The 26,647-nt window shown below is 41.3% G+C and overlaps 1 protein-coding gene across 2 annotated transcripts in view; it reads left to right on the top strand.

Moving 5' to 3' along the window:
- Nucleotides 1–26,647, top strand: part of LOC115140312 (ephrin-A5-like) — a 201,866-nt gene that overhangs the window by 161,581 nt on the left and 13,638 nt on the right. The gene's annotated exons all lie outside the window — the stretch shown is intronic.

Genomic DNA, 26,647 nt, shown 5'->3' with positions numbered 1-26,647 from the left:
ACTTGTATAACGTAATAAGACACTTATTTTGATGGAAATGCACACATTTCCAAAGTTATTATTAGTAATGAAAACAACAATGACTGCTATGCAGGCAACAGACAGAAAATGTGAACATGTGTGTGCAGATTCTATTCTGACAGGAGATAAGCAAATGTCTGCAGACTTGAACTGCACAAACAATTGGGAAGTGCTTAGGGAATTCTGTCCGAGTCAGAAATGTACAAAAAATTTACAAAAATGTATTGCCCGCAAAAGTAAAAAGTACTACATTTATGTGAATGAATGAGGAGGCGAAACATACCTCAATTCAAACTGTTCTTAGAGATGAAAAACACGTTAGAAAATCATTTGAAATTGACCAGTTGAAAACAGCTTATAAATAAAAACAGGCCGCTTGCCTTGGTTTAACCTGTTGCGACGAGCAATCCCGTATCCGGGAGCGTAATTATAGCCTCAAGCTCATTACCATAACGCAACGTTAACTATTCATGAAAATCGCAAATGAAATTAAATAAATATATTGGCTCACAAGCTTCGCCTTTTGTTAACAACACTGTCATCTCAGATTTTCAAAAAATGCTTTTCAACCATAGCTACACAAGCATTTGTGTAAGAGTATTGATAGCTAGTATAGCATTAAGCCTAGCATTCAGCAGGCAACATTTTCACAAAAACAAGAAAAGCATTCAAATAAAATAATTTACCATTGAAGAACTTCGGATGTTTTCAATGAGGAGACTCTCAGTTAGATAGCAAATGTTCAGTTTTTCCAAAAATATTATTCGTGTAGGAGAAATCGCTCCCTTCTGTTCATCACGTTTGGCTAAGAAAAAAAAATGAAAATTCAGTCATTACAACGCAAACTTTTTTCCAAATTAACTCCATAATATCGTCAGAAACATGGCAAACGTTGTTTAGAATCAATCCTCAAGGTGTTTTTCACATATCTATTCGATGATAAGTCACTCGTGGCAGTTTGGTTTCTCCTCTGTTCAAAATGGAAAAATGCACGCACCTGGAGATTACACAATAGTTTCGACGGAGGACACCGAGCGGACACCTGGTAAATGTAGTCTCTTATGGTCAATTTTCCAATGATATGCCTACAAATACGTCACAGTGCTGCAAACACCTTGGGGAAATGACAGAAAGTGTAGGCTCATTCCTTGCGCATTCACAGCCATATGAAGAGACATTGGAACACAGCGCTTCAAAAATATGGCTCACTTCCTGTATGAAATTTCATCTTGGTTTCGCCTGTAGCATTAGTTCTGTGGCACTCACAGACAATATCTTTGCAGTTTTGGAAACGTCAGAGTGTTTTCTTTCCAAAGCTGTCAATTATAAGCATAGTCGAGCATCTTTCCGTGACAAAATATCTTGTTTAAAACGGGAACGTTTTTCATCCAAAAATGAAATACTGCCCCCAGAGGTTCAAGAGGTTAAGGGCAGTGTGGATTAAATCTACTATTGCGTAACAATCACATTCTGGAATGAAAATAACATTCTATCATCACGTGCATATAAAACCTCATGCTGGGGCGACCGTTTGAGATATTTGGAACTCACATATGAAAAGGTTAACGTTAGCTCACCAGCTAACAAGCTAGAAACTAATCAAAACATTGTTTAGAAAGTTGCTTTTAGTTGCCTGGTTTGCGAGATTGACATATATTGAATTCCTTTTTAAACGAATGGGATTATTGGTGTTAAAATACACCAGTTATGCAATTTTGGAGCACAAGGTTGCTGATGTCATGCATGTGAATCCTTAAAGAGATGGGTGAGGCAAATGCTTAATGCAACCGCTGTGTCAGATTTACCAAAAACGTTACGGGAGAAGCATACCATGCAATAATCTGAGTACGGAGCTCAGAGCCCAAACCAGCCAAAATAAATATCTGCCATGTTGCGCAGTCAACATTAGTCAGAAATAGCATTATAAATATTCACTTACCTTCGAATGATCTTCATCAGAATGCACTCCCAGGAATCCCAGTTCCACAATAAATGTTTGATTTGTTCGATAAAGTTCATCATTTATGTCCATATATCTCCTTTTGTTAGGGCATTTGGTAAACAAATCAAAATACGCGTGCAACCTCCAGCGGAAAGGTCGGATGAAAATTCCAAAAGGTTATATTACTGGTCATAGAAACATATCAAATTATGTATAGAATCAATCTTTGAGATGTTTTTATCATAAATGTTCAATAATGTTCTAACCGGAGAATTCCATTGTCTGTAGAAAAATGGAACGAGAGCTACTTTTCATGTGAATGCGCGTGACTGAGCTCGAGGCTGCTGGCAGACTTTTGACTCATTCCCCTCTCATTCAGCCCCCCTTCGTAGTAGAAGCATCAAACAACGTTCTAAAGACGGTTGACATCTAGTGGAAGCCTTAGGAAGTGCAATATAACCAATAGCCCACTGTATATTCAATAGGGGCTGAGTTTAAAAACTACAAACCTCAGATTTCCCACTTCCTGTTTGGATTTTGTCTCAGGTTTTTGCCTGCCATATGAGTTCTGTTATAAACACAGCCATCATTCAAACAGTTTTAGAAACTTCAGAGTGTTTTATATCCAATACTAATCATAATATTCATATATTAGCATCTGTGACTGAGTAGGCGGCAGTTTACTCTGGGCATGCTTTTCATCCAAAAGTGAAAATGCTGCCCCATAGCCCAAACAGGTTAAGGAGAAGTTTATCTAAAGTTCCATGCATAACACTTGAATTTTCATCAACATTTAGTATTGTGAATTCATGTGGCTCTCTGCAAAATCACTGCATGTTTTGGAACTACTGAACATAACACGTCAATGTAAAATTAGATTTTTGGATATAAATATGCACTTTATTGAACAAAACATACATGTATTGTGTAACATGAAGTCCTATGAGTGTCATCTGATGAAGATCATCAAAGGTTAGCGATTCATTTTATCTCGAATTTGTTCTTTTTGTGACTCCTCTCTTTGGCTGGAAAAATGGCTGGGTTTTTCTGTGACTTGGTGGTGACCTAACATAATCGTTTGCGGAGCTTTTGCTGTAAAGCATTTTTTTAATCAGACACTGTGGCTGGATTAATGAGAATTTGATCTTTAAAATGGTGCCTAATAATTGTATGTTTGAGAAATTTGATTTATGAGATTTCTGTTGATTTGTATTTGGCAATTTCATTGGCATTTGGCGAGGTGTTCCGCTAGCGGAAGAGGAACCCCAGTCCTAGACTGGTTAAGCAGACAAGATTTGCTTAGCATTCCGTTGCATTATTTTATAGGATGAAGAATACAATTGAACAAAACTTAATAAAATAGAAAATATATTTTCTCCAAACGATTTGAGGGAGTGCGCACATGCAGCTATTCTGTGTTGAGCAATTAACAAAGAAATAGGTATTCCTATATGATTAATTAACCTCTTATGGAGCCCTTCATGCACCAATCCCTTTAGCGGGATCGATTTGACAACATCCAAATCGCAGCACGCCAAATTAAAACTACAGGAATTTCAATATTCAACATTCACGACAATATATGTGTAGTACATCAAAATGAAGCTTAACTTCTTGTTAATCCAGCCGCTGTGTCAGATTTCAAAAAGGATTAACGGCGCCCCGCATAAAAGCACATGAACAATTTTCAACCAGGCAGGTGCGACACAAAAGTCAGAAATAGCCATATAATAAATGCCTTAACTTTGAAGATCTACTTGTTTTTGCAATCCCTAATGTCTCATTGACACAATGAATTTTGTTTTGTTCGATAAATTCCTTCTTTTTATTCTTTTTTATATAAATGCATTTGTTGCGTTTGATTCAGAAATACACTGGTTCCAACTCACCCAATATAACTACACATTATCTAATAAGTTACCTGTAAACCTGGTTCAAACAACATTCCTAATCCAACCTCAGGTATCCTAAAATGTAAATAATTGATCAAATTTAAGACGGAATAAACTGTTTCTAATACCTGATAAAAACAACATGAAGTGCCTTCCTGTTCACGCGCACCAAAATAATAAGGACCTTCAGAGTGACTCATGGAATGAATAGCCCTACTTCTTCATTTCTCAAAAGAAAAACATTGAACAATTTCTAAACACTGTTGACATCTAGTGGAAGCCATATGAACTGCAACCAAGTTCCTCATAAATAAGGCTTCCCATAGAAACCTATTTGGAAATCCTATGACCTCAATTTTCTGTTGTTTCCCTGGATGGTTTGCCCTCGGGGTTTTGCCTGCCAAATCAGTTCTGTTAAACTCACAGACATTATTTGAACAGTTTTAGAAACTTTAGAGTGTTTTCCATCCGAATCTGCCAAATATATTATATGCATATCCTAGCTTCTGGGCCTGAGTAACAGGCAGTTTACTTTGAGCATGCTTTTCATCCGGACGTCAAAATACTGCCCCCTAGCCTTAAGACATTTTAATTTAGAGTTATTAATGTAACTTTAGTTGTTCTACAAACGTTGGGCTGTATGTTTTGATTTTTAATACATTGTAAGGCAGCATGATGTGACTCTAATGATAAATTGAAAAAGTAGCTTGAAAGGCATGAGCTCTGCTTTGTTTCCTGCGTAGGCAATACACTCATGCACAATTTGACAAGCACTTGATAATGCCTAGAATTTCACGGTGTCATCCCCTTTGTGTGGCCGTAATGCACACTAACCACTGGTCGGTGTGCCCTTCTCCCTGAGTGCTGTGCACTCCATCATATGATCGGGTCTTTCTCACACGCTACAAGTGAATACAGACACATCGGGGACGCAACTGCGCGCATCCTTATCCAATTCCGAGGCGCATATTGAAGATATTGGAAGAACTGTCCACAGTTACTTTTCATCAGCCAACAAGATGAGTAGCCTTATGAAGAGCAAAAGCAATAGCCTATGTCAATCTACTATCCGCATAGTACAAAGGTCGACCTATTCTATTCTGTGCGGAAAAATTATATTCCAAACATAGTCTGGACCTGTTGTGGGATGAGATAGATCCCAAATTAATACAACCACTAGCATAAATTTTTTTTTTTAAACAATGTGCCTGATGTGACAGATCAGAACTTTTAGCTTAACATGTTGATAAACTATTAGGCTATTTCTTCACATTATACACGCAGCAATGCACACATGGTAGTAGGCTATAAGCGCAAATGTTTCATTAGCAGAAAACACCATTATCAAAAGTGACCGCAAATGCAATTATGCACGTAATGCTTTTATTATAAAACTGCATTTTTAATGGTGAAAATGATCTTCCTCAAACTTGAAAAGTTGAGAAGTCGCAAAAAATTGCATTGTTTCTTATGCTGGGCATCATTCATAAGTGATAATATGTCATTCACAAGTGATAGGCTAATATTGTCACCCATCAGACTATTCTTGATTTAATCTTGTCTTTACATATACTAAATAATATATGTGTGAAATTGGTTTTGATTTAGAATGGACCACTATCAAGGAAATGGGCAACAGGGGCAGAAAAAAAGACATGGCATCTATACACTTAAATAGCGAAAGCAGTACGCTTTTCCCTGTGGTTTATTTTCATGCCAGGCAGGTAGGCTAAACTCCTGTTTGAAATATAGGCATTGTGATTAATAAAATAAATGTTGAAAAATGTATATAGTAGACCTAGCATGTAGAAAGCTGGTCCTCCTCTTTTTACTACAGGCCGTCAGGTCAAATGCATAGCCTATTGAAATGTTGCGCAACATGAGCTCATGGGCTCTCATTAAATGTTTGACTACATTTTTGAATACATTTGCAATGATGTCAGACTGATTAGAGGGACAATAGAGTACTGAGTACCAGGCAGTTAGCAAGTTTGGTAGGCTACTAATGACCACCAGCAGCATCAGAGCTTGGAGAAGCCCAATTACCGTGACTAAACGGTCACATGGAATTTGACTGCCTTCTTGACTCGTGACCACTGGTGTGGCTGTAATACGATCACCGCAACAGCCCTAGTGTAGACAAAGAAGAGCTCTCCAGTACGTGTACCAAAACGTTCAAGGGTCATTTTCTCAAAAGTGGGGTTACAAGATTAACAACATTCAAAGCAGAATTACTTTCCCATTGTTCCTCAACTGTAGTGTGTGATATACCATTTTCTAGCTCTGAGTCTCTACTTTTATCCAATGTAAAAACAAACAAAAAAATCTATTTTGCTACATAAGACCGAATCGAGCCAGTCGGTCACATAGAATATTTCAAATTGATCCAGTTCTTTGGAAGTCTTGGCAAAGCGAGTCAATCCAAAACAACACACTACAGTGTTCTCCAGAACTCTTAGACTGACCATCTTCTCTTTGGGCCTTGTAGGATATAACCTCTATCTCAGTCTATTTTCTGCATGGTTACACAGAACACATAGTAAATGTGGTGTGTGTTTGTGCATATGTTTGGGAGAGAACAGCCTGTAACAGCCACGACCCTAACCCCATGTTTTTACAACCTTACCTCTGCTCCTCCAGAGCGATATTGAGATGATTTGAGGAGACACCAGCAGACTCACGTTTCACTGCAGCTTATCATTTAGAACATATCACTCCTGGAATGTTCTTCCCTAAAAAGGGAATGGGATCCTCTGGGACGGCAAATAAGATAGTGAGAACATTAGAAGGTTTCCCACTGTAGAATAGTACCCCATATTTTATAAAGAATGACAGAGAGCGAGAGTGGTCCCTCTTCATGTTACAATGTGAGGTTAAACAGCCCGGAGGTGCTGGTGTTGCCTGTTTCATGTCTGTGGCAGTGGAGAGGAGTGTGTGTCAGAGTGTGTGAGAGTTCATCTGAGGCTGCCACCCCAGGGAAATCAGTTTTATCAAAGCAGGGTGATAGTGTCCCTTTGCTTCTGCTGCAATATGCTTCTGGTTAGTCTCACTGACTCACTGCAGTGTCTGAAACCACATACTCTGACACCAATGTATCTGTTGATGGAGTGACTTGTATTTCACTTCAGTCTATTGTTTGTGTACAGTATGAGTTGATTCTGTATGGGTTCAACCTTTGTGTGCAGTTAGAGTATACTGTATGAGTTGATCCTCTCTCTCAACTCTATATCTGACATGGTACAGGTGTCTCCATTTCATTTTTTATTTGTTTTATTTATCCTTTATTTAACTAAGTAAGTCAGTTAAGAACAAATTCTTTATTTACAATGACAGCCTACCCCGGCCAAACCCGGATGATGCTGGGCCAATTGTGAGCCGCACTATGGGACTCCCAATCACGGCCGGTTGTGATACAGCCTGGAATCGAACCAAATCAAGTCAATCAAATGTTATTAGTCAAATGCGCCGAATACAACAGGTGTAGTAGACCTTACAGTGAAATGTTTACTTACAAACCCTTAACTAACAATGCAGTTATATTTTTGGGGGATAAGAATAAGAAAAATAAGTAACAAGTAATTAAAGAGCAGCATTAAAATAACAGTAGAGCGACTATATACAGGAGGTACTGGTACAGAGTCAATGTGCGGGGGTTGAGGTAATATGTACAGTGGGGAGAACAAGTATTTGATACACTGCCGATTTTGCAGGTTTTCCTACTTACAAAGCATGTAGAGGTCAATCACCCTCGGTCTGGGGCTCCATGCAAGATCTCACCCCGTGGGGCATCAATGATCATGAGGAAGGTGAGGGATCAGCCCAGAACTACACGGCAGGACCTGGTCAATGACCTGAAGAGAGCTGGGACAACAGTCTCAAAGAATACCATTAGTAACACACTACACCGTCAAGGTCCCCCTGCTCAAGCCAGCGCATGTCCAGGCCGTCTGAAGTTTGCCAATGATCTGGATGATCCAGAGGAGGAATGGGAGAAGGTCATGTGGTCTGATGAGACAGAAATATAGCTTTTTGGTCTAAACTCCACTCGCCGATGAACATCAAGTCTGTTAGAGATACTTTTGTAAACCTTTTCAGCTTCATGCAAGTCAACAATTCTTAACTTTTTATGGCTGCAGGGGCAGTATTGAGTAGCTTGGATGAAAAGGTGCCCATTGTAAACGGCCAGCTCCTCAGTCTCAGCTGCTAATATATGCATGTTATTATTAGTATTGGATAGAAAACACTCTATAGTTTCCATAACTGTCAAAATATGGTCTATGAGTATAACAGAACTGATATTGCAGGCGAAACCATGAGGAAAATCAAAACAGGAAGTGACTTCTATTTTGAAAACTCCATGTTCCATAGCCTCCCTTTGATGGATTTAAAGGGATATGAACCAGATTACTTTTCCTATCGCTTCCTCAAGGTGCCAACAGTCTTCAGACATAGTTTCAGGCTTTTACTTTGAAAAATGAGCCAGAACGATTACATCGCTCAAGTGGTCACTTGAGTTTTGCTCGCGCAACAGAGTTTGGATAGGAATTGCTTTACCCTCTCCTACTGTGAAAGACATTTGCGGTTGATATATTATCGATTATATATTTTAAAAACAACCTGAGGATTGATTATAAAAAACATTTGACATGTTTCTGTGGACATTATGAAAACTATTTGGAATTTTCATCTGCGTTGTTGTGACCGCTCTTTCCTGTGGATTTCTGAACATACCTCCGTTTGTTTGGCGCGTTATTTTGGATATAAAAATTATCTTTATGGAACAAAAGGAACATTTGCTGTGTAACTGGGAGTCTCGTGAGTGAAAACATCCGAAGATCATCAAAGGTAAACGATTAATTTGATTGCTTTTCTGATTTTCGTGACCAAGCTACCTGATGCTAAGTGTACTTAATGTTTTGTCGTGCGATCGATAAACTTACACAAACGCTTGGATTGCTTTCACTGTAAAGCGACAGGTGGATTAACAAAAGGTTAAACTGTGTTTTCCTATATTGCACTTGTGATTTCATGACTAAATATTTTTAGTAATATTTATTGAATGTAGCGCTATGCTATTTAGGGGTTGTTGATGACACTTATCCCGTTAGTGGGATTGCAGCCATAACAAGTTCATCTTAGGTCTTATTAGATCTCTTTTTTTCGAGGTATGGTTCACATGAGGCAATACTTCATGTGAATAGCAAAATCATATTTTGTGAGTTTTTTTTATATTGCAGGGCAGCTCTAGCCAAAATCTCAAAATCTCGTCTCATTGATTGGACTCCAGGTTAGCTGACTCCTGACTCCAATTAGCTTTTGGAGAAGTTAGGGATTCACATACTTATTACAGCCTATACTGTGAATGTTTAAATTCTGTATTCAATGTAGAAAATATATTCAAAAAAGATGGCGCAAGAAGAAATGGCAGCAGTTTTACCAATTATGCAATTATGTGGGTATTTTGTAACTTATAACTTATTTCGTACATAATGTTTCTACAACCGTATCTTACGTAAAAAGAGAGCTTCTGGATATCAGGACAGCGATCACTCACCTTGGATTAGACAAAGATTTTTTTCTACAACAAGGAGGAAGACATTCTCCAAACACCCCACGACATCCCCGTTATTTGCAAGAGGAAGCGATGCAGGTACAGAGGACAAAGAGCCTGATGCCTGGTCAGGACCCGGAGAAGGCAAGTGGGGAAGCTGCCATTACCGTCAATACTACTCGCCAACGTGCAATCATTGGACAATAAATTAGACGAGGTACGATCAGGACTATCCTACCAACGGGACATCAAAAACTGTAATATCCTATGTTTCACGGAATTGTGGCTGAATGACGACATGGATATTCAGCTAGCGGGATATATGCTGCACCGGCAAGATAGAACAGCACACTCAGCTCAGGTTAGACGGGGGGTGTCTAAGGTTGTCTCTAGATTTTGCTCGCCTGAAGTAGAGTATACTGTGATAATTGCAGGCCACACTACTTGCCTAGAGAGTTTTCAGCTATACTTTTCATGGCTGTTTATTTACCTCCACAGACAGATGCTGGCACTAAGACCACACTCAGTCAGCTGTATAAGGAAATAAGCAAACAGGAAACCACTCACCTAGAGGTGGCGATCCTAGTGGCCGGAGACTTCAATGCAGGGAAACTGAAATCTGTTCTACCACATATCTATCAACATGTTAAACGTACAACCAGAGAGAAAGAAATTCTAGATCACCTGTACTCCACACACAGAGACGCGTGCAAAGCTCTCCCTCACCCTCCATTTTGTAAATCTGACCACAACTCTATCCTCCTGACTCGGTCTATAAAAAAAGTGGTCAGATGAAGCAGATGCTAAACTACAGGACTGTTTTGCGATCACAGACTAGAACATGTTCCAGGATTCTTCCAATGGCATTGAGGAGTACACCACATCAGTCACTGGCTTTATCAATAAGTGCATCGACGACGTCGTCCCCACAGTGACTCTACATACATACCCCAACCAGAAGCCATGGTTTACAAGCAACATTCGCACGTAACTAAAGGGTAGAGCTGCCTCTTTCAAGGTGCAGGACTCTAACCCGGAAGCTTACAAGGAATCCTGCTATGCCCTGCGATGAACCATCAAAGCGGGCAAAGTGTCAGTACAGGGCTAAGGTTGAATCATACTACACCGGCTCCGACGCTCGTCTTATGGGGCAGGGCTTGCAAACTATTACAGACTACAAAGTGAAGCACAGCCGCGAGCTGTCCAGTGACACGAGCCTACCAGATGAGCTAAATCCCTTCTATGCTCACTTTGAGGCAAGCAACACTGAGGCATGAATGAGAGCATCAGCTTTTCCAGATGACTATGTGATCACGCTCTCTGTAGGCGACGTGAGTAAGACCTTTAACCTTTAAACAGGTCAAAATACACAAGGCTGTGGAGCCAGATGGATTATCAGGACGTGTGCTCAGGGCATGTGCTGACCAACTGGCAGATGTCTTCACTGACATTTTCAACATGTCCCTGATTGAGTCTGTAATACCAACATGTTTCAAGCAGACCACCATAGTCCCTGTGCCCAAGAACACAAAGGCAACATGCCTAAATGACTACAGACCCGTGCACTCACGTCCATAGCCATGAAGTGCTTTGAAAGGTTGGTAATGGCTCACATCAACACCATTATCTCAGAAACCCTAGACCCACTCCAATTTGCATTCTGCCCAAACAGATCCACTGATGATGCAATCTCTTGCACTCCACACTGCCCTTTCCCACCTGGAAAAAATGAACACTTATGTGAGAATGTTATTCATTGACTACAGCTCATTGTTCAGCACCATAGTACCCTCAAAGCTCATCACTAAGCTAAGGATACTGGGAATAAACACCTCCCTCTGCAACTGGATCCTGGACTTCCTGATGAGCCGCCCCAGGTGGTGAGGGTAGGTACCAACACGTCTGCGACGCTGATCCTCAACACTCGAGCTCCCCAGGGGTGCGTGCTCAGTCCACTCCTGTACTCCCTGTTCACCCACGACTGCATGGCCAGGCACGACTCCAACACCATCATTAAGAAAGCGGACGACACAACAGTGTTAGGCCTGATCACCGACAACGAAGAGACAGCCTATAGGGAGGAGGTCAGAGACCTGGCCGGGTGGTGCCAGAATAACAACCTATCCCTCAACGTAACCAAGACTAAGGAGATGATTGTGGACTACAAGAAAAGGATGAGCAAGCCAGCCCCCATTCTCATCGACGGGGACAAAGCCTATTCCCCCTCAGGAAACTAACAAAAATTGGCATGGGTCCTGAGATCCTCAAAAGGTTTTGCAGCTGCAACATCGAGAGCATTCTGACTGGTTGCATCACTGCCTGGTGCTACATTTGCTCGGCCTCTGACTGCAATGCACTACAGAGGGTAGTGCGTACGGCTCAGTACATCACCGGGGCTAAGCTGCCTGCCATCCAGGTCCCCTACACCAGGCGGTGTCAGAGGAAGGCCCTAAAAACTGTCAAAGTCCCCAGCCATCCCAGCCAAGTCTAGGACGAAAAGGATTCTCAACAGTTTTTACCACCAAGCCATAAGACTGCTCAACAGGTCATCAAATGGCTACCCGGACTATTTGCATTGTGTCCCTCCTCCCAACCCCTCTTTTTACGCTGCTGCTACTCTCGTTTTATCATATATTCATAGTCACTTTAACTATACATTCATGTACATACTACCTCAATTGGGCCGACTAACCAGTGCTCCCGCACATTGGCTAACCAGGCTACCTGCATTGTGTCCCCCCACCCACCACCCGCTAACCCCTCTTTTACGCACACTACTGCTACTCTCTGTTCATCATATATGCATAGTCACTTTAACCATATCTACATGTACATACTACCTCAATCAGCCTGACTAACCGGTGTCTGTATGTAACCTCACTACTTTTATAGCCTCGCTACTGTATATAGCCAGTCTTTTTACTGTTGTTTTATTTCTTTACCTATTGTTCACCTAATACCTTTTTTGCATTATTGGTTAGAGCCTGTAAGTAAGCATTTCACTGTAAGGTCTACTACACCTGTTGTATTCGGCATTTCACTGTAAGGTCTACTACACCTGTTGTATTCGGCATTTCACTGTAAGGTCTACTACACCTGTTGTATTCGGCATTTCACTGTAAGGTCTACTACACCTGTTGTATTCAGCATTTCGCTGTAAGGTCTACTACACCTGTTGTATTCAGCATTTCACTGTAAGGTCTACTACACCTGTTGTATTCAGCATTTCACTGTAAGGTCTACTACACCTGTTGTATTCAGCATTTCACTGTAAGGTCTACTACACCTGTTGTATTCAGCATTTCACTGTAAGGTCTACTACACCTGTTGTATTCAGCATTTCACTGTAAGGTCTACTACACCTGTTGTAATTCAGCATTTCACTGTAAGGTCTACTACACCTGTTGTATTCAGCATTTCACTGTAAGGTCTACTACACCTGTTGTATTCAGCATTTCACTGTAAGGTCTACTACACCTGCTGTATTCAGCATTTCACTGTAAGGTCTACTACACCTGTTGTATTCAGCATTTCACTGTAAGGTCTACTACACCTGTTGTATTCAGCATTTCACTGTAAGGTCTACTACACCTGTTGTATTCAGCATTTCACTGTAAGGTCTACTACACCTGTTGTATTCAGCATTTCACTGTAAGGTCTACTACACCTGTTGTATTCAGCATTTCACTGTAAGGTCTACTACACCTGTTGTATTCAGCATTTCACTGTAAGGTCTACTACACCTGTTGTATTCAGCATTTCACTGTAAGGTCTACTACACCTGTTGTATTCAGCATTTCACTGTAAGGTCTACTACACCTGTTGTATTCAGCATTTCACTGTAAGGTCTACTACACCTGTTGTATTCAGCATTTCACTGTAAGGTCTACTACACCTGTTGTATTCAGCATTTCACTGTAAGGTCTACTACACCTGTTGTATTCAGCATTTCACTGTAAGGTCTACTACACCTGTTGTATTCAGCATTTCACTGTAAGGTCTACTACACCTGTTGTATTCAGCATTTAACTGTAAGGTCTACTACACCTGTTGTATTCAGCATTTCACTGTAAGGTCTACTACACCTGTTGTATTCAGCATTTAACTGTAAGGTCTACTACACCTGTTGTATTCAGCATTTAACTGTAAGGTCTACTACACCTGTTATATTCAGCATTTCACTGTAAGGTCTACTACACCTGTTGTATTCGGCATTTCACTGTGAGGTCTACTACACCTGTTGTATTCAGCATTTCACTGTAAGGTCTACTACACCTGTTGTATTCAGCATTTCACTGTAAGTTCTACTACACCTGTTGTATTCAGCATTTCACTGTAAGTTCTACTACACCTGTTGTATTCGGCATTTCACTGTGAGGTCTACTACACCTGTTGTATTCGGCATTTCACTGTAAGTTCTACTACACCTGTTGTATTCGGCATTTCACTGTAAGGTCTACTACACCTGTTGTATTCAGCATTTCACTGTAAGTTCTACTACACCTGTTGTATTCAGCATTTCACTGTAAGGTCTACTACACCTGTTGTATTCGGCATTTCACTGTAAGGTCTACTACACCTGTTGTATTCAGCATTTCACTGTAAGTTCTACTACACCTGTTGTATTCGGCATTTCACTGTAAGGTCTACTACACCTGTTGTATTCAGCATTTCACTGTAAGTTCTACTACACCTGTTGTATTCAGCATTTCACTGTAAGTTCTACTACACCTGTTGTATTCGGCGCACGTGACAAATCAACTTTGATTTGATAAAAATCATAATTTGTGTGTTATTAGTTTAAGCACATTGTGTTTGTCCATTGTTGTGACTTAGAGGAAGCTCACATCATATTTCTTGACCAATTTATGCAAAACTCCAGGTAATTCCAATGGGTTCACATACTTTTTTTTGCAACTGTACAGCATGGTCAACCAAGTTCATGTTTCCAACATTTTCAAACTACTAAACAACTATTGATTTAGAACCACAGATAGTTACGCAAGTCACGGAGCTGCTTACACTATTCCAGCACCATTTCAACTTTAACATTTCAACATCATCAAATTCCCTATGCTTAGTCTAATACAGTGACAACTAAAATATACCAAAAACAATTTAGTCCAATCAATGTTAGCTAAATATGATGTGGCTGTCCATGGTTCTGATTTGTGTGTGTGTGAGTGCGTTCGTGCAAGTAGAAACAACATGTTGAGAAATGAAAATGCATTCCTAATCTTTCATGTTGCCTAAACAGTCTATCACTCTGTCATACAGTACACACTTGTATTTGTTGTTGTCCTAGTCTACCTGAGCGAGCCTAACTTCATTTTGTGGGCAACATTAGCTAGTTAACATTAGCCTTCTACAGCTAGCTACATATTGAACTTCCATCATCTCAGTCCAGGGGCACAATGAATGCGTTTGTGGTTGGATCAGAATTACCATTATAATCACTTGCCAGTACAGTGAATGAAATAAAAAGTCTAAATCCCTATCTCCATTCCATGGCTAATTTAGGAGAGTGCCAATTTTAGCTAGTTAGCTAGTCACCGGAGGACAACAACAGAACGAGATGCAACAATTCAAGTTGTGTCTGTTAATTCCGTATTCTTCTCAATGTGATGTGATAGGAGTGAAGATAAATCTAAACTGTCTTCCGTGCGCCAGGACCATTCACAGCTGAACTCAGTTTAGCTCAACACAGATTGGCTATTATTTTATACTTTTTTTAATCAAGGGAAGCCAAACACTCGCTGGCTTCCCTTCCATTCAATGCTACAGGTGGCAACAATGTTATAGTCTTTTTGACCAGACAGCATCAGATATATGGCCTACACATACAGAGACAGAGGGTGGCTGTTCCGCTTGCTCTGATGCTTTCTCTGGTGAGAGGCATTCAGCCTCTTGCAAATTGAGGGAAAATTATCAAAACAAAGAGGGACAAAATATACATTGTTTTATATATTTTTTTATTTGTACATTTTTTTGAGAAGCTTGGCTCCCCTTGGCATCCATGAATACACAACACTGGAGTTAGATGAAGCTCAGGGAAAGGTTAGACACGAGGAGCTCCACCCAATCTGTCAATTCTTTCCGTGTGCTCATCAGCAGCAGCCACACCTTCATCATAGTCTTTATTTCCTACCTTTTTCCTGCTGAAAGATTCCTGACCAGAGGGCTAAATTAAATTACACTCCAACTGATAGGTTGTCCACACTACACATCCATTCTCCTATACAACATCATATTGCTTTAGTGGCCTGCGGTGTCTCTAAGTGATTCCAGCTTCTCTGGCCACTGCTGCGGATATTAATGTCATCCACCATGACTTGATTTCCCAATGCTTAAATATCCAGATTGAACATCTGTAACAAAAGGGAATGCTTGTTGATTGATTGGATAGTGTAAATAGTTCAAAGAGAAAGAATAGGTCATTATGATAATACACCTGTTATTTATGGCCTCCTCATCAGCAGCAGCAACACCTTCATCATAGTCATCAACACCAGCAACTGCTGCTTTTTCCTTTCGGTAGGTCTCTGAAATGCATTTAGTTCATGAGTAGCGTACATCATCATCAAAATCCCCATCGTATCACCACCATCAGTATAAAAATGTGTTATACATCGGTCTTCATTTCAGATTGCCATACAGCACAAACGGCCAACACAGGGGTAACTACTGTTCAGTAACTACTGTACAACGCTACAGACCTATTACATAGCATTTCACTGTAAGGTCTACACCTGTCGTATTCAGCGCATGTGACAAATACGATTTGATTTGATATAGACATTTTCAACTATACAGTATACCATTTAGCATAATCTCAGTTAACCCAGAAGTAAACTCTTGCATAATTGGTCAGCTGCTAAATTACGTTCTGGGTTCATAAGTGTTAAGAGAAGAGATTAAGAGATGCTAGAACGAGGAGCGGAACCGGAACGAGGAGCTCCGTCCTCTCTCTTCACAAGTTACAGGCAAGTCTATGGGCTGTATGTCCTCTCCCCTTCAGAAATTTGAAAAATGCTATTTGTCCAAATAACCAGTTACAAAAAATATTGCTGCTCGTTATCAATTGGTGCCCATAGTATAAAGACAAATCTATGGTCCCATGTATGTTTACGTAGTCTCTCCATGAGAGATTATATTGCTTCCAGCCCTGTTTTGTAGATGTTGCCGAGGGGATATTTTCTAGCATGAAAGAAGCAGATAAATAGGAGTGATGTTGTTTAACTTTTATTCCTCTGAATTGACAGAGATTAATAGGTGTCTGTTTGTAGAAAACAACAACCAGAATGCCATTGAGAACCTGTAAATTGGACCGGTTCAGCTTTCTGACTTGATGAGTGGAATGTTTGCTACGCGCCAACCTGCTCAGAGAGAGGGCATGGTGTGTGTGTACTAGTGTGTGGTAATAGCCACAATGCAGGAGGCTCTAGAAGAAAAAAAAAACGATTTTCTTTCAGGAACACATAGAGATTTACCAGGCAAATGATAGAAGAGAGGCAGAGTCAGTGGCTTTAACAGGATGGGTGTGTGTGTGGCAGGACAGTGTTGTATATTGTGAACAGTATAATCATGAAGAAAAATGACATGATATATTGTGTGGTTAGGGATAGGAAATATGGACAATAAATATGGTTTGGGATATCATGTGTGGTTTACCACTTATTTTTGGGACATTCCTAATAACGTAATCACATTTTTGCATTTTCATTTTTCATATTAGTATTATATTCATTACTATGGACAGAGGAACTTAAAGCAACCACCATGATTTAGACTGAGTTTGATAATGATTAGTTATTTTGGCTCTCATAACATTGTATAACCCCAGGACCTAAGGGAGAAAAGGATGAAAATACGTCTGCAGAGCATTGTTTGATTCACTATCTGGTCCGTAGATGAAGATTAAGATGTCAAATGATATTCTGTCAGAGAAACGCCTGTTAATGGTGTTTTCGCCCTCCGAGTTCAATGCGGGTGAGAGCTTGATTTGTTGTATCTCTTATAAAATTACAAAGAGGAGACAGAGTTCTGCTGTCAGGTGCTTCAACAACACAAACAGGTTAATCAACGCTAGCAGGTCGCTGGGAATAAACCCAAATCGAGACCATAATTCTTCATTTTTCAATTTTTTTGCTGTCAGCCGCAGCTCGCTAGGGGAGCAGTTTAGAAGAGCTAAATTGCCCATCAGGTAATGGAGAGAGACCGACAGAGAGATATAGAGAGGGAGGGAGAGAGAGAGGGAGAGAGAGGGAGGGAGAGAGAGGGAGGGAGAGCGAGAGGGAGAGAGAGGGAAAGAGAGAGGGAGAGGGAGAGTGGGAGAGAGTGAGTGAGGCTGGGAGAGAGGGATAGAGAGAGGGAAAGAGAGGGAGAGAGGGGGAAAGAGCGAGGAAGAGAGGGGGAAAAGAGAGGGAGAGAGAGAGAGAGGGAAAGAGAGAGAGAGGGAAAGAGGGGGAAAGAGAGAGAGAGAGAGAGGAGAGCGGGAGAGAGAGGGAAAGAGAGGGAGAGAGAGTGAGGGAGAGAGTGAGTGAGGGTGGGAGAGAGGGATAGAGAGAGGGAAAGCGAGGGAGAGAGGGGGAAAGAGCGAGGAAGAGAGGGGGGAAAAGAGAGGGAGAGAGAGAGGGAAAGAGAGAGAGAGAGAGAGGGAAAGTGAGCGAGAGAGAGGGAAAGTGAGCGAGAGAGAGGGAAAGAGAGAGGGATAGAGAGAGGGAATGTGAGAGTCACAACATCATTATCTCCTACTGTATCTGGGCCAAAACCTGCTTCTTTACCCTTTTTTCTACCCTTGCTTCCTTTCTTCCTAGAAACAAGAGAGAGAAAGAGGTAACTCAGATGCAAAATGTACCCCTCCCAGGAAAATGCAGGAAGCCATTTAATGTTGCTCACATCTGCAAGCAATTCAGCAGAATAGTATATTAGCTGTGAGTGAGTTACTGCCGCGACGTGTCGGACGCTCTGACAGACGCTGCTAAGGAAGGGATAAAGAAGGGCACTTTGAGTGGTTCCTAGGTCAGAGTTCAGCCAGCATTAATGGCTTAAGTGAACCCCCTCGATCACAGAACGCTGGAGGGAGCATATTTTTACAATACAAAGAATATGTGGAACAATTCTAATCTGAGAGGAGGAGGGAGGAAAGCCAATATCAGAGAAGCGAGGGAGGGGAGAGGAAGGAGGGGAGAGGGATGAGAGAGGAGCGAGGGATTAGAGAGGTGCGAGGGATGAGAGGAAAGGAAAGGAAAAAGTGTGTCTGTTAGTCGGTGAGATGAATGGGAAACTGGTTGGTGTCATAACTCAGGTGGAGATTGGTCTATGTGTGTACTACGTGGGGGGAGGAGTAAGTTATGTTGCTCATATGACTTGTTGGACTACACAGAAAAACGTGATCCATCACTACTATGTTCTGTGGGCAAGGATGAAATTAGTTCTCAGGTGCTGGGTTAACAGCACAGATCAGAATAGATCTATTACTGTCTGATTGACCTGGCAAGAAGCAGGCCATGGTCAAACACATCAGCCATGCTTACAAATGTCACAATACTTTGGTACAGCACAACCTATAAAGTGAAACAAGAGACATGCCTTGATCATATGTGGTAAACCAACTAATTTCGAAAGGATTGTCTTGGTTTGTCTGACGATGGATGTATGTGATTGTAGATACAGGGCATAGTTGTTCTGTCATGATTGGTTGTAAATCCTATGATATTGCATTAGCATAATGCAGCTCATACAGTAGGTAGAGGCACTGTGCTGTGGCAGCAGGTATATTATAACACTGAGGCATGGATGGTATATGGGTTAATATACAGTATGCATACACTGAGTGTACAAAATATTATAAGCTCCTGCTCTTTCTACGACATATACTGACATAGGTGAATCCGGCTGAATGCTATGATCTCTTATTGATGTAACCTGTTAAATCCACTTCAATCATGAAGGGGAGGAGACAGGTTAAATTAGGATTTTTAAGCCTTGAGATAAATGAGACATGGATTGTGTATGAGAGGGTGAATGGACAAGACAAAATATTTAAGTGCCTTTGAACGTGGTATGGAAGTAGGTGCCAGGCGCACCGGTTTGTGTCATGAACTGCAACGCTGCTGGGTTTTTCATGCTCAAGAGTTTCCCGTCTGTATCAGGAATGGTCCACCACCCAAACGACATCCAGCCAACTTGACACTTGACATTGGAATTAACATGGGCCTGCATCTCTATGGAATGTGTTCGACACCTTGTAGAGTCCAAGCCCCGACAAATTGAGGCTGTTCTGAGGGAAGGGGGGTACAACTCAATATTAGGAAGGTGTTCATAAAGTTCTGTACACTCAGTCAGTGTATGTTGTTAAACTCAGGGAGGATTTCTAATAGTGACAGAGATTCTGCAGTTCCATTCATAGGGTTAGAAGGAAACCTGGTAATCAGCCTCATCAGCACAGGAATGATCCAACAACATGAAATGATGTGACAGAAACCACAGTCAACACACACAGACCCTTGGACTCAAACACATTATCGGAATTTTGTTAGATGGATTATTTTCCCTTCACTTCTTCACCCTCTCCTCTCCTCTCCTCACATTTCATTTACCTCCCAATGTGTCACTGTTCCTATCCATGGAGACTAGCCTATTGAGCTGACCCTGCCCTCCAGACAGCATGTTACACTCTCTCTCCCTCAAACACCACCAGAGAATGGCCGCCACAAAACTGCTCCGCTGGGGTCAGTCTCTACTGGCTGCTGCTAGGGATCCAGTCACAGAACACATCCACTAATGGCCCAGTCGAGAGAATCCCTGTTTTAAAAAAGGAAAAGGAAACAGTTGTCCAGTGAGCTGCCTGCCTGCCAGGCTGGCCAGACTTAGCTAATCAAAGGGGTAAGTCATCGAACACTTGTTGTTGGGGAGGAAAAGATCAAATCAACAAACTAGCATTTTACCACCAATAAATCATATTTTTTCTTTTTCAAAACTTCCACCAGAATCAGGAAATAAACTACACTCAACAAAAATATAAACGCAACATGTTGGTCCCCTGTTCCTGGAGCGATCCCAGAAAATGTCCATATGCACAAAAAGCTTATTTCTCTCAAATGTTGTGCACAAATTTGTTTACATCCCTTTTAGTAAGCATTTCTCCTTTGCCAAGATAACCCTTCCACCTGACAGGTGTGGCAAATCAAGAAGCTGATTAAACAACATTATCATTACACAGGTGAACCTTGTATTGGGAACAATAAAGGCCACTCTAAAATGTGCAGTTTTATCACACAACACAATGCTACAGATGTCTCAAGTTTTGTTAAATTCTCTACCATAAGCCGCCTCCAATGTCATTTTAGAGAATTTGGCAGTATGTCCAACCGGCCTCACAACTGCAGACCATGTGTAACCCCCCCAGCCTAGGACCTCCACATCCGGCTTCTTCTGAGACCAGCCATCCGGAGGATAGCTGATGAAACTGAGGAGTATTTATGTCTGTAATAAAGCCCCTTTGTGGGCTTTATAAACTCATTCTGAGTGGCCGGGCCTTGCTCCCCAGTGGGTGAGCATGTGGTGTTGGAGTCGTGCCTGGCCATGCAATCATGGGTGAACAGGGAGTACAGGAGGGGACTGAGCGCGCACCCCTGGGGAGCTCCAGTGTTGAGGATCAGCGTGGCAGATGTGTTGCTACCTACCCTCACCACCTGGGGGCTGCCCGTCAGGAAGTCCAGGATCCAGTTGCAGATGGAGGTGTTTAGTCCCAGGATCCTTAGCTTAGTGATGAGCTTTGAGGGTACTGTGGTGTTGAACGCTAAGCTATAGTCAACAAATAGCATTCTCACATAAGTGTTCCTTTTGTCCAGATGGGAAAGGGCAGTGTGAAAACAAGGAATGCTGAGTTACTATGTGTGTGTGTGTGTGTGTGTGTGTGTGTGTGTGTGTGTGTGTGTGTGTGTGTGTGTACAATGTGTGTGTGTGTGCTTGCGGCGTGTGTGTGTGTGCATGCTATCTCTCCATTCTCTGCCAACTCAGACTGGGTCACAGAAGACGGGAAACCAGAGTAATCCTAGTGAATTAGAAACAACATGGCTCTGGGGAGGTGTTAGTTATTCAGTGGGCTAGCTGGCCAGGAATGCTCTGTAGAGAGCATTGGATGGTATTCTGGTTTAACCCATCCCATCTTCCTAACAATCAAGCTGGATTCAAGGGCTCTGGATGACCTCATTAAGGCCAGCTGGAGACCCAACACACTGGCTATACATGCAAACAAAATGTTAACGCAATGTGAGGACTGAGGAGTCTAACCCGCTAATGTTACACTAGTTAGCTAATGCAACATGAGGATGCTTGCTAGCTAATACAAGGCTGGTATAGCGATTGAGGGGGAACAGCTAGAGTTGGTCCAGAACCAGAAACCTTATTCATATGTGTGAGTCTGTCATTACTAGCTGTGTCGTGGTTGACCAAAGCATGTCAACAACCAGAGGCCCAAAGCATGTTTTCTCTCCCAAACAATGAACAGAGTTGGTTCAAACACATCCTGTAGGTTAGAGCTGTAGGTGTTCGATGGGAAGTAGGATCATACCATTATAAATCATTTTACAGTAGAAAATAATGTAAATCTAACTGCAATTTTGTCAAACAAATATTAGTTATAGGATTTCTAACCGTGTCATCTGCCTTGTGCTTGTTCATCTTCTGATGAGGAGTTGGAAGTATCAAAGCTGGCCATGGAAGCCCTCAAATGACTTTGAATTGACGAAATAAAACACAAGGGAAATAATTGCCAAAGCCACTTTGATTTACTCACAGCTTTGACCCTTTTTTTCAGCTACATATACAGAAACTATGTCATAAAAGTAATGATAATAATGTTGCATAATAATACCCAATAATATATTAACCCTTTACACTCGTGAGAATTGGCTAATATGGATAAGGCTAAATGTAAATGTTTTTTTACAGTATAAATATGAAAAGCATACGCATAACCATGGTAGCATTTGAATTGAAACGGAACAGATTGGAAATAATGGGAAAGTGATTAGACCAACGGTGAGGACACAACAGTTTACCTGACACAAGACTGAATCCAAACATTACACTGTTTATTCTATGTGCATTTTACATTTACTGTACTTTTTGCCTTATTTGTTGAAAGCGAAATCACAAAAACTGTCCTTTATAAATCACCATCTGGGACAGGTAGGCATAATTTGAATGCCTGTTATATCTAGCTAAGTTATAAAAAATGGCATTACAGTGTTAGACTTTCACAATGCAATTCAGGGAAACAGATTATAATTGTAGTGCGCAAAAAAAGGAGTCATGAGTCCATTCAGATGTGTGTGCCGCGGCAAATTTTCTTCACAATAGGCACACAGGCTCATTCTGTTCAGAACAACCTAGGGTATGACACCATGTCACCATGTCACCTGGTAACTGTACATCTAACAGGCTCATTCTGTTCAGAACAACCTAGGGTATGACACCATGTCACCATGTCACCTGGTAACTGTACATCTAACAGGCTCATTCTGTTCAGAACAACCTAGGGTATGACACCATGTCACCATGTCACCTGGTAACTGTACATCTAACAGGCTCATTCTGTTCAGAACAACCTAGGGTATGACACCATGTCACCATGTCACCTGGTAACTGTACATCTAACAGGCTCATTCTGTTCAGAACTTCCCAGGGTATGACACCAGGTCATCTGGTAACTGTACATCTAACAGACTCATTCTGTTCAGAACCTCCTAGGGTATAACACCATGTCACCATGTCACCTGGTAACTGTACATCTAACAGGCTCATTCTGTTCAGAACAACCCAGGGTATAACACCATGTCATCTGGTAACTGTACATCTAACAGACTCATTCTGTTCAGAACAACCCAGGGTATAACACCATGTCATCTGGTAACTGTACATCTAACAGGCTCATTCTGTTCAGAACTTCCCAGGGTATGACCCCATGTCATCTGGTAACTGTACATCTAACAGGCTCATTCTGTTCAGAACAACCCAGGGTATGACACCATGTCATCTGGTAACTGTACATCTAACAGACTCATTCTGTTCAGAACAACCCAGGGTCTAACACCATGTCATCTGGTAACTGTACATCTAACAGACTCATTCTGTTCAGAACAACCCAGGGTATAACACCAGGTCATCTGGTAACTGTACATCTAACAGACTCATTATATTCAGAACAACCCAGGGTATAACACCATGTCATCTGGTAACTGTACATCTAACAGACTCATTCTATTCAGAACAACCCAGGGTATAACACCATGTCATCTGGTAACTGTACATCTAACAGACTCATTCTGTTCAGAACAACCCATCTTATAGTTGTACATCCAACATAGTGAGCATAAATGCTGACACTATATGATATGATATCGAAATGTGTCGCTCACATTTGGCTTGCTTGTATGGTATCAGAGTGGTGTTTGGTAGTAATCCTCAATGTCTTTCAAAATACACTGTTTTTCCATTTTTCAAAATGCATCGCTCTGAGTCCTCTTCATTTACAGATTGTCCCTCACTCAGACAACAAAAAGTTGCCCAATTACTGGGAGGATGGGGGCAACTTCTTGTCATGCGATGTGTTCAAGTTCAGAGCGGCTGTCAGTCAAAACCCATACAGCGCTGTGGAGCGCAGAGCCAGAGATCTGACGTCATGTACAGCACGTTACTGTATAGCCACTGCGTTACAAGTTAGGCGTTTATCATTGTCCAAATCTGCAATTTTCAACCCGTATATGGTACGAGTGTGAAGAGCTACCTGACTTAGTTTTCCCCCTTTCCAAACACATAATGTTGCCACGTTTTTATCCATTGTTGTGTTTTGTACTGTGCGTAACCCACTGGGCAAAAACTGGTTGAATCAATGTTGTTTCCATATAATTTCAACACAAAAATCTATGTCATGACTTTGAATCAACATGCAAAACTGATTGGATTTGAAAAAAGTAATCAACATGGCACCCACATTTTTTCCAACATCCAATAACATGGTGACATTTTTTGTTGATGTCACATTAACTTCACGTTAGTTGACAACTCAACCAAATGTAAACGCTAAAGGAAATATGTTTTCCAGATAACATTACAGTTGATATTCGGCTGGGCTCGGCTGAGATTGAGTCAATATCTAATTTAATCCACCCTGAATCCACCCGTTTGTTCTTGCCTAATTGGATTCTGGTTTCTTTGAATTATACACTGCATTATGCAGTGTACTGAGGAGACCAGCCATTACCAACCAGGGGACAACGCTCTGAGGAGTCCCAACCTGGCCCTCTGTTTCTGGGGTGTACTTTCCAGCCTTGGCTTAGGCTTGATGGGCACCGGAATAGCAGGTGTTGATTTTAGGGCCTGACAAAAACAATAAGCTGTCCCTGCCCTGCACAGTGACCCAAAATAAACAGGGTACTGGTGCGGACGGTTCGGGCTCTGAGAGCTAAGGGGTCCTCACCAAGCCCAGAGAATGAAGAGCGGTTACTCGGGAGGAAATTAGTTCAGCTAAATCTTCCCTTTATTACAATGTCACACACCTTTCCAACCAAAACGTATTTAACACTAAACCATTGCAAGGAAGTGTCCTTTCCTTGTCCACTTTCTATCAGGATCGCAGTTATGAAAGGTCTTGATCGATGAAAAAGTACTATGTCAACTCCATCCTTCCATATCTGTGGTTAGAGAGGTAAATAAGTAATTTGTTTGTAATCTCCAGTATTAGGACAGATGGTACTGCATATTTTCTCTATTATTTTCTGTTTGTGTGGGTGGAAAATAGCTTTTAAATCCCAAATGCAGTGTTTTCTGCCACTTTCATCAAGCTCATCACATTTGATCTGCAAGTGTGAGCTAAGTGGTTGGTGTGGATAGCCCTGACTCAACTCCACCCACAAGGATGATGATGAATATAAGACATCTGGAGTCAGCAGGGCGCTGTGTGTGTGTGTTCATGCATGTGTGTGTGTCTGAGAGAGAGGGAGTGAAAGATACAGAGAGAGAGAGGGAGTGAGCCAGCGAGCAGGCGGGGGAGGGCAGGCAAGGTTCGTTAAGGTGTCACTGAGACACTGCTTCTTTTATTTTCTCTTCTTTTATTTTCTCTCCTCCTACACACGTTTACATTCAGCTGATGAGCCGACAGTGTTACACACTACAAGAAGGAAGGAGAGAGAGCAGAAAACATCAAAACCAGATTAAAGAGAGAGAGAGAGACCACATCAACAAAAATGGAAGTGATCTGTTGTAGCTCTGTCAAAGCATGGGTCTGTACTTTGTCAATGGTAGGTTACAGGGGGACTCTTTGAGGAGATTCACCTATTGCTCACCTCTTGGCCACAGCACAGTAGACTATATGATCACAGACATTGAGCCTTTCTCTCTCAGCTCATTCACTGTCAAGCCACTATCACCTCTGTCTGATCAGACATGGAAACAACCAGACATTCACAGCCCAGTAAGCTGTACCACATCAGAAATTCATACAGATGGGCCCAAAACAGTACAGAAGAATACCAGAAAGCAACCAGTAACCAAAATATCCAGACCCTCTTAGATAACTTTCTGGATACCACATTCACTCACAGGAAAGAAGGCATCAATCTAGCAGTAAAGAACATTAACAATACATTCAGGAAAACCGCAAAAAAAAAGCACAATTAAAATGAATAAAAAACAAAAAAGACAGATGCAGATTGTAAAATTATAAAGAAAAAAATGTAACACTCAAAAACCAAAAGCACAGAGACCCAATTAATGGTGATTTACTTATTCATTACTGTGAGACTTTAAAACTCTATAAACGTACACTCAGAACCAAAAAATCACAGTACAACAGCAAGCAGCTACACAACAGCAAGCAGCTGCAACTCATTGAGGAGTCCATAAACACAAACAACTTCTGGCGAAAGTGGAAGAAACTAAAAAAATCTAAACGAGGGATAAGCAATACAAAATGGTGACATATGGACAACCCATTTTAAAACACTCTATAACACCGTTCAAATGGACATAAACACAGAACAATGCCGAATACATTAGAAGTTGAATGTATTAGAAAATGCAATTAAGGACAATCAAAATCCATAGGAGTCCCCAATTATTGACCAGGGGCTCTATAAGAAACTTTAGACCCTCAAATTAAAAAATAAAACATGCGGACCTGATGGCAACCTAAATGAGATGCTCAAACTCACTAGTGCAAAATGTGTAGGTTAT

Source organism: Oncorhynchus nerka, linkage group LG13 (assembly GCF_034236695.1).
Source record: "Oncorhynchus nerka isolate Pitt River linkage group LG13, Oner_Uvic_2.0, whole genome shotgun sequence".
In the NCBI taxonomy this organism is placed as follows: domain Eukaryota; kingdom Metazoa; phylum Chordata; class Actinopteri; order Salmoniformes; family Salmonidae; genus Oncorhynchus; species Oncorhynchus nerka.
Note: the sequence above shows the minus strand (reverse complement) of the source record. Positions and strands in the feature narration are given on the sequence as shown.